Raw genomic sequence first — 9,596 nt, forward strand, 5'->3', positions numbered from 1 at the left:
GTTGAAGAAATCCCAAATCATTGGAAACAAGGATGGTATCATCCACATAAAGAGCAAGAATCACGAAACGGCTACCTTGGCGTTTTATGTATAAGTTGGGGTCTGAAGAGCAAGAGATGAATCCTTTAGAGGTGAGAAAAAGATCAAATTTTGTATACCAGGGTCCTGAAGCTTGTTTGAAACCATATAGTGCCTTATGGAGTTGAGCAACAAGGTCTTCTTTACCTAGAATAACAAACCCTTCTGGTTGTTCCATATAAATTTCCTCTTCCAAGTCACCATTAAGAAATCAGTTCGCACATCCATTCAATGAGCTTCTAAATCAAATTGAACACCAAATGCTAATAAAACTCGAACACTTGTAATGCGAACAACTGGTGAAAAAGTCTCTTGATAATCAACACCAGCTACTTGGGAGAAACCTTTTGCAACTAAACGCGCCTTGAACTTGTCAAAAGATCCATCTTCTTTTACTTTTGTCTTATACACCCACTTACATTTAATAGCTGTATGACTATGAGGTAATTCATTTAGTATCCATGTACCTTCAGAGATAAGAGAATCGTACTTTGCTTCCATAGCCTCTTGCCATTGATCCTTTCCTTTTACTTTTGTTTTATACACCCACTTACATTTAATAGCTATACGACCAGGAGGTAATTCAGTTAGTATCCATGTACCTTCAGAGATAAGAAAATCATACTCTGCTTCCATAGCCTCTTGCCATTGATCCTTTTGTGGTGAAGAGATAGCTTTTGTGGTGAAATCAAATTGAACAACAAATGCTAATAAAACTCGAACACTTGTAATGCGAACAACTGGTGAAAAAGTCTCTTGATAATCAACACCAGCTACTTGGGAGTAACCTTTTGCAACTAAACGCGCCTTGAACTTGTCAAAAGATCCATCTTCTTTTACTTTTGTCTTATACACCCACTTACATTTAATAGCTGTACGACCAGGAGGTAATTCAGTTAGTATCCATGTACCTTCAGAGATAAGAGAATCGTACTCTGCTTCCATAGCCTCTTGCCATTGATCCTTTTGTGGTGAAGAGATAGCTTCATCATAAGTAACGGGATCTTCAGAAGTAGAAAAAGCATTATCAGCAATATCGTCATCATAAACATGACATGAGCCATGTTCAAAATCAATAGGCAGATCAACAAAAATATCAATATCATCACTGGCAACATTCGGAATGGATGGTTGTGAAGAGGAAAGTTGCTCTATAGGATGATTTTCATCATCTGAAAGAAATGGAAAATCCTGAAGCAATGATTTAGTATCATCAGAATCATCCATGGACCATGAGCCTCCCATAAGCTATTCGTTAAAAGTAGCATCACGATTCATAATTACTTTCTTGAAGGAAGGGTCATAAAATTTGTAGCCTTTGGAAGTGTCAGAATATCCAATAAAAATAACTTTAAGACCAAGAGCATCAAGCTTTGTTCGTGTTTCTTTGGGAACATGAATATAAGCAATACATCCAAAGGTTCAAAGATGAGATACAGAAGGAATGTCACCTACCCATGCTGTGATGGGTATCTTACCAAAGGGTGCAGTAGTAGGAAGATGATTCTGAATAAATATTGCTGTCAAAGTAGCTTCAGTCCAGAAAACACGAGATAAGTCAGAATGAATCAGCATACATCTTAGAGCATTGAGAATAGTACGATTCTTTTGTTCAGCAACGCCGTTCTATTGAGGCGAATATGGAATAGTGTATTCATGATGAATTCCACTGTCAGCACAGTAACTCACAAACTCTCGAGAAACATATTCGCCTCCATTGTCACTACGAAGCCTCTTAAGGGGACGATTAGTTTGAAGTTCCGCAGCCTTGTGGAATTGTTTGAAAACAGATAAGGCTTTAGATTTTTGTTTAAGTAGAAATACAGTCGTATACCTTAAGAAAACATCAATGAAAGTAATGAAGTAGCGATATTGTGATCTCGAAGAAGGTAGAGGTCCACATATATCAGTATGAACAATATTCAATATGTCATGAGAATGAGTTTTATTTGAAAGAGGAAATGGTTTAGGACTGTGTTTCCCAAGAGCACAAAACTCACAAATTCCCATATGGGGATGGGCTTTAAGATCCATGCCATGAACAAGATCACGAGTTGAAGATCAAGGAGTTTTGAGAAATCGGCATGAACAAAACGGTGATGCCATACTTTGCAATCATGATCACCTGGAGCAGTCACAACATTTCTACAGCATCGTTGAGAGAGAGTTCAAACAAATTACCGTTTCGAGGAGCACTAGCTATAGTCCATCTTTCTCAATTCAACGTTTGGTATGATCAAATCCAATAAACAGACCAAGATCAACAAGTCTAGCAACTGAAAGAAGATTACGTTTAAGATCTAGTACATGTAATACTCCTTGCAAAATTCGAGTGGAAGAAGATAAGGTACCAAGATATAAGTCTCCAATACCCTTTACTTGACAAGTAGTATCATCAGCAAGATAAACAACACGTTGAACTGGTAGTGGATGATAGTTATGGAGCCACTTAGACTGATATGTCATATTTCCTATAGCACCAGAATCGACAATAAAAAGTGATCCATCACGTACATGAAGTATTCTGTCTAGAGCAACTAAACATAGGACGCAGCTTGTTTCTGGTACAATGTTGTTTCAATGTTTAGTAGCATATGCTCTATTACAATCTGTGTCGAATCGACGCTTATAGCACATATGAGTGGGATGATCAGATCATCCACAATATTCACAACAAGAAGAAAAAGAGTCTCTAGATAAACGTGGTTGTTTTGTGGTAATATTGTGTTCTTCATCATATTGACGTGCCCAACAATCATCTTCACTATGGCCATTTCTATTGCAGTAAGAACATTGCTTATTAGGAAATTTGAGACAAGAGAAAATATTACCGCGACGGGCAGCTCTGTGGTTTCCTCGTTGAAATGGACGCCTTCGAGCATAAAAAGCACATTCCATTTGTTCTGACTCAGTCTCCTCTCGTAAAATCATAGTTGTATCGTGACCATCATTACAACGTTCTTGACGTTGTGAGCGGGATGGAAACACACAGAACGCCTCTATAATGACCCGACACACACTCTTGGGAAGATACACACACACACACACTATGGAGCACCACTCGGCTTACACAACCCACCAGGCCGAGACAGGGAACACACCGATGGAGCAAGAGGAGAGAGACTATGTGTTTACCCACTCCACACAGTGAGAGAGAGAGAGACACACACACCCAAAAAACTCAGCTCAAAAGAGGAGAATTTCTAATATTTAGATACAAATGAGCTTGGGCCAACACCAATGGGGCAAATAGCTCACACAATATGGGTAAAATATGCCAGATACAATCACAAACTGGAGCAGAAGATTCGCTCATAGGAGAAACTTACACAGCCAAAACAGCAAAAAAAATGTGAGGAATTTGGCAAAATGGACAGCGCCATCGTGTCCGGAACAGCCCAAAACCCCAGTCTACAATGTCAAAATACTCAAATCCGACCTCGGATGAGCAGTTTACGGCCAAAACAGGCTCCAAAATGAGCAAAAACATAGTTGCGGCTGTTCATCCTCTCTTCTCCACATTTTTTCTGGTCTTCTCTCTGTTTTTTCAGTTCCCACACGTAGCTTTATTACTTGGGCACCCTTGGACTTTTAGATGACCTCAAACGGACCTCGAACAGGCCAAAAACTAACCTCGCAGTGCATAGTTGTCACCCTGCTGCATCCATCCGCACACCTGGCACTCAACTTTTTCCAATAATGCATCCCACCACCACGTGAAGTGGCCCTAAAATATGGTCCTCATGATGATCTTTTTGCATAATTAGCACAAGAAAACACCCACGTCGTGACCGTACTCATCCACGTGCAAGTATTGACCCCATTCGACCTACTGACGCCACTTGATGCCATCTGACGCACTTGCTTACCTCATGTCGTCGGCCCGCAGATAGCTTCCTCGAGAATTTTTACACGCTACCAACTCCTCATTATTATAGAAAAAACACACTGGTACTGGTGATAGTGAAAATCGATGCACTATGTACATGTTGTCCTACCTGTACACATGTGGGCCCCACGTAACCACCTGGCTCTGGAAAATGGGCAATTCTTTATTCGATGCACCATGTATGTGTATGTACATATGCGCAATTACTTGCTCCAAAAAACTCATGACATAATTTGCCCATCCCCTAGCCTACTAGAGTATTCATGCTCAGCAGCAGCAAAAAGAGATATTCACTCCACCTGGATCCCACACAAAAACACTTGGCATTCCTTGCATCAAAAGCTTAATGAAGGTTCCACCTGGTTCCCAAGGAAAACCTATAGAGATACTATATATGAACTTTGCATCAAGAAAACCATCAATTACTTTGGCATAGACCTGCATGTGCAAATATATCTCCTTCTCCATAGCTGAGAGGTCTCCACTGATCATTTGTGTTGTCAATGCCTGCTTCTTTGAAAACTCAACTTTGGTTTGCATCAGCCCTTCAATCACTTCATAAGGCCCTTCACTTTCATCTTCAACCTCATTTGCAAACGCAACTAAACCAGACTCCTGGATTTCTTTGTCTATCAAAAGAAATGCAACATCAGCATCCTCATCACTGCTGGTAGTACTATCACTGTTCTCATTAGACACTGTGGAATAGTCTTCATCACTAGACTCATCCTCATCTTCATAAAGATCCTCCAATTGTTTCCTTGTGTCCATATTATATAGCTTCTTGGCACCTGTCTTTCCATAGAGGCTAATCGTACCACGTCGCCAATCTTGAACAGCTCCCACTGCACGTAACCATGGTCTACCTAGTATAATAGGATATGCTCCCAACCCCGCTAGCATTACATTAAAATCAACCACTGCCTTTGCATCATTTGCCTCCACTTCTAAGCTCTTCACAACACCCAAAAATTTTACTTTTTGATGGTTTGCCAATCTGATCCGGAAGCCTGACACCCTAGTCACTGTGAGACCCATCTTCTCAACGCATGAGTGTGTTATGACACATACTTGGGCTCCACCATCCACATAACCTTGTCCCAAATTTTTCCTTTTATGCCACACATCTACTATTGGACAAATGTCTGGTAGCTCATCCATCGCCAACACCTTCACTGAACCTCTCTCTGGCTCTCTCTCCATTGGGTTAACCATCCTCTTCCACTGTCTCTTTAGCTTAGGCACCATCTCTATAAGCTGCCCAAAAGTAACCTCAAATTTCCTACTTGTCAGATCCTCCTTCAAGTCATAGCTTAATTGCCCATCCCCTAGTGGAAAATCCGAAACATGAAACTTGCGATGAGCTCTCCTTTTCCTCTTGGCCTTGACATCCTCGCCTTCATGACTCTTTCCCTTCTTCTTACTAGGACCTGGGGCACTTCTTCCTTCCTTGTCCTCTGTGGTCCTCTTCCCAATAGGCATCACTAATGTATCCTCTAGCTTTGATGCCTTCTCCAAGGTGACTACACTTATCACTTTTGTCTTTCCCTTTTCCTTCTGGGTTAATCCACTGGTTCCTTCATCTCCCTTAATTTCGATGCCATAATCATGCGACCTAGTTAGCACCTGTTTTGGCAATGGATACATGTCTCCACCCATCCTTGGTGGCTTATCACATTGCGGGCTGATGTGACAGGTGGGCGTCTGTCTCCAGAACCTACCATTGCTTTGTCCAACACCATTCCTAGGCCTTTCTTCACCTCTTGGTTGATTTCCAAACCTCCCTCGACCTCGACTATTTCCCACTTGACCTAGCATGTTTAGGCTGAGATTCTTCATTAAATCTACCACTTGCCTCATGTCTTGCCTTAGCCCATCATCTTGCACTGCTGTAGTGACCACTGTTGGCATAACCTGAGGAGTAACAAAAACCACTGGTTCATGATGAACCCCTGGCATGTGACCTTGTAAAGAATCCATAGGATGAAATTCAGACCTCATGGGCAAAGACTCCACCCCTAACTAGCTCATTTTCCTCAACTTCCACTCTTTGTTCCTTGCTACCTCTAGTGCATCTTCATATGTCCTAAGCTTCTTTAGCTCCACTCTCCAACGTATATTCTCCCAAAGACCAGCCAAGAACCTATCCTTCTTCATCATGTCAAGCGGGGGCACCTATGGTGCTAAGGCCTTGCACATCCTCTCCCATACCAATGAAAACTTACGTATGTACGCATCTACTGGCTTACCTTCCTTTTGCACCAAACCCTGTACTTCTTGCCACACTTTGTCAGGCTCTTCTATCTGACAAACTCCACTTCCAATCCATGCCTTAGATTGTCCCAACTCAATCTTACAGGTGGATCAGCCACACGCAACTCCTCTTCAAATGCTTTGGACCAAACTCGTGCATCACTCTTCAAACAAATTTGGAGTAGACGTAACATCTACGCCGGGTCATGAATCTGGTTGCTAATACAGGCAACCTCCATCTTTTCCAAAAAGTCTTCCACATCTTCATCACTTCTTCCATGAAACTCCGGATAAGAGAAATCCATGGCTCCCCAAGCTACGATGCTTTGAGAACCTCTTTGAACACACGTGCAAGAACCCAAAACTTTTGACTGACTCAATCCCTAGAAACTTCAATGGAGCTCAACTTTAGATAAGGACAAACACATGCACATCAAATGAGTTTTCATAGTTGATGATCGGAATTACAAAAACAGGCAAAGGAAATTCCAGTATCTCTCTTAATCTTCTTGGCCCAAACATAAAGACTATGCGCTGCTGGAAAAAAATCTTCCTGGACACATGAATATTTATCTAGATTCTTTGAGTTAAATGAAAAGGAGTGAATTGAGGGCCATTTTGATCATCCATTAAAGCCAACCATGCAGCTCTCAAGAAGGCACACCTGTCTTATCCTCTGATTTTGCCAAAATTTCAGCAGCATAATAGCATAAATGCCTTAAAAGACCAAAAAACCAGCCATCATAACTTGGAAAAATTTTGACAGAGTTTCCCTAGAAGTAGAGCAGCGAGAACCCAAAATATAGACTGTATATGTATGCATAAATTGTCAACAATAGAACCCGAGCATCAATTAGGAATCACTAGTACATAGCCTATGGCGAGGTCACAGAAAGGGTGCTCCAGCTACCTGTATCACCGAAAGGATCTCCACATTTGAGAATCCCCCAGCTCAATAAAACCTCACGCTATCGACCCTCACACGAAGGCTAATGCAAATCGCGTATAGTCAAGTCTTAGAAATGACTATCTTCCAGACCAAGTCTCAGAAATGGCTGGGACTGCCAAATAAAACCAAATATGGCTCCACAAAGGCGTACAATACCAACAGACAATGCGCTCAAACAGGCGCCCAATGATGCATACCCATGGTAGCTGCAAGTGACACCACTGCTAGTATATCACTGTACTCTAGCTACCTATACTTGTGTGAATCACCTGTACCTGTATCTGTCCCTGTAACCTGTAACCTGTAGTGTGCAACCTGTAATCCCGAATCTCGAAGCTTAAAGCGCGAAGCAGAAGGTACTCGAAGAAGATCCTCCGTGGGGGCACCAAAAGAATGTGAGCGGGATGGAAACACACAGAACGCCTCTATAATGACCCGACACACACTCTTGGAAAGATACACACACACACACACACTATGGGGCACCACTCGGCTTACACAACCCACCTGGCCGAGACAGGGAACACACCGATGGAGCGAGAGAAGAGAGACTATCCGTTTACCAACTCCACACAGTGAGAGACACACACACACACACCCAAAAAACTCAGCTCAAAAGAGGAGAATTTCTAATATTTAGATACAAATGAGCTTGGGCCAACACCAATGGGGCAAATAGCTCACACAATATGGGTAAAATATGCCAGATACAATCACAAACTGGAGCAGAAGATTCTCTCATAGGAGAAACTTACACAGCCAAAACAGCAGAAAAGCAGTGAGAAATTTGGAAAAATGGAAATCGCCATCGCGTCCGGAACGGCCCAAAACCCCAGTTTACAATGTCAAAGTGCTCAAATCTGGAGCAGTTTACGGCCAAAACAGGCTCCAAAATGAGCAAAAACAGAGTTGCGGCCATTCCTCCTCTCTTCTCCACGTTTTTTCTGGTCTTCTCTCTGTTTTTTCAGTTCCCACACTTAGCTTTATTACTTGGGCACCCTTGGCCTTTTAGATGACCTCAAACGGACCCCGAACAGGCCAAAAACTGACCTCGCAGTGCATAGTTGTCACCCTGCTGCATCCATCCGCACACCTGGCACTCAACTTTTTCCAATAATGCATCCCACCACCACGTGAAGTGGCCCCAAAAGATGGTCCTCATGATGACCTTTTTGCATGATTAGCACAAGAATACACCCACGTCGTGACCGTACTCATCCACGTGCAAGTATTGACCCCATTCGACCTACTAACGCCACTTGATGCCATCTGACGCACTTGCTTACCTCATGTCGTCGGCCCGCGGATAGCTTCCTCGAGAAGTTTTATGCACTACCAACTCCTCATTATTATAGAAAAAACACACTGGTACTGGTGATAGTGAAAATCGTTTGGACTATGTACATGTTGTCCTACCTGTACACATGTGGGCCCCACGTAACCACCTGGCTCCGGAAAATGGACAATTCTTTATTCGATGCACCATGCATGTGCATGTACATATGCACAATTAGGTGCTCCAAAAAACTCATGACAACGTTAAGAGTATTCAATTAAAGACATGCAGGCTTGGTCGAAATCAAGACCATCTTTATTAGAGAGAATAGTAACAATGTTATCATAAGAAGAGTCCTTCACCGTATCAAGGAGAAGTGTAATCAATTGCTTTTGTGGAACAGGATCACCGGCAGCAGCAAGTTGATTAATAATAGATTGGAAAGATTCAATATGTCCCGTCATGGCAGTACCAACTTCATATTGCAACCTAAGTTGCATTATTCGTTATTCGGGAGACGTATAATACACGAATAATGGGCGTATTATTCGTTTATCTAAATTATACGGTGCCACATCAACAGAAACGGCCAATCGTATAACTTCTTGATTTTTCGATCGAAAAACTTTTCGAACGAAAGTATTTTCGATCAAAAATTATAACGATTGAATATGTTAGTATATATAGCAGCACGCGAAAGGCCTCATACCAGCTTTCAAAGTCAGTGTTTTCCATGTGAGTACTCTCACCAAACGATAAAAAAATGTAATTTGTAAAAAACTAAAACAATTTGAATGCAATAAAAATTAAAATTCAATAGAATTTTAAGTTTTGTGATTCAAATATATGAATTTGTTTTGAAAAACTTAGTAAATAGTTGAAAGTTTGTATTTTGTGAAGAGTTTAATCTCTCACCTGATACAAACTGTAATTATAAGAATCACTTGTCAATGTGTTCAATTAATTGACACTTGAAAGTGACTAATAAAAAAAAAGTAAGATATTATCGTTGTGTGTAGAGTGTACTCTCACATGAGATAATTAGTTTAAAAATATAATTACATTAAAAATAATTTTATGTAATTTAAAGTTCGATTTTGATGTGTAGAGATTTTCTCTCACTTCAAAATGAATATAATGAAACAAAATTA

The sequence above is a fragment of the Adiantum capillus-veneris genome, chromosome 25 (assembly GCF_014529385.1).
Source record: "Adiantum capillus-veneris isolate H3 chromosome 25, ASM1452938v2, whole genome shotgun sequence".
In the NCBI taxonomy this organism is placed as follows: Eukaryota; Viridiplantae; Streptophyta; class Polypodiopsida; order Polypodiales; family Pteridaceae; genus Adiantum; species Adiantum capillus-veneris.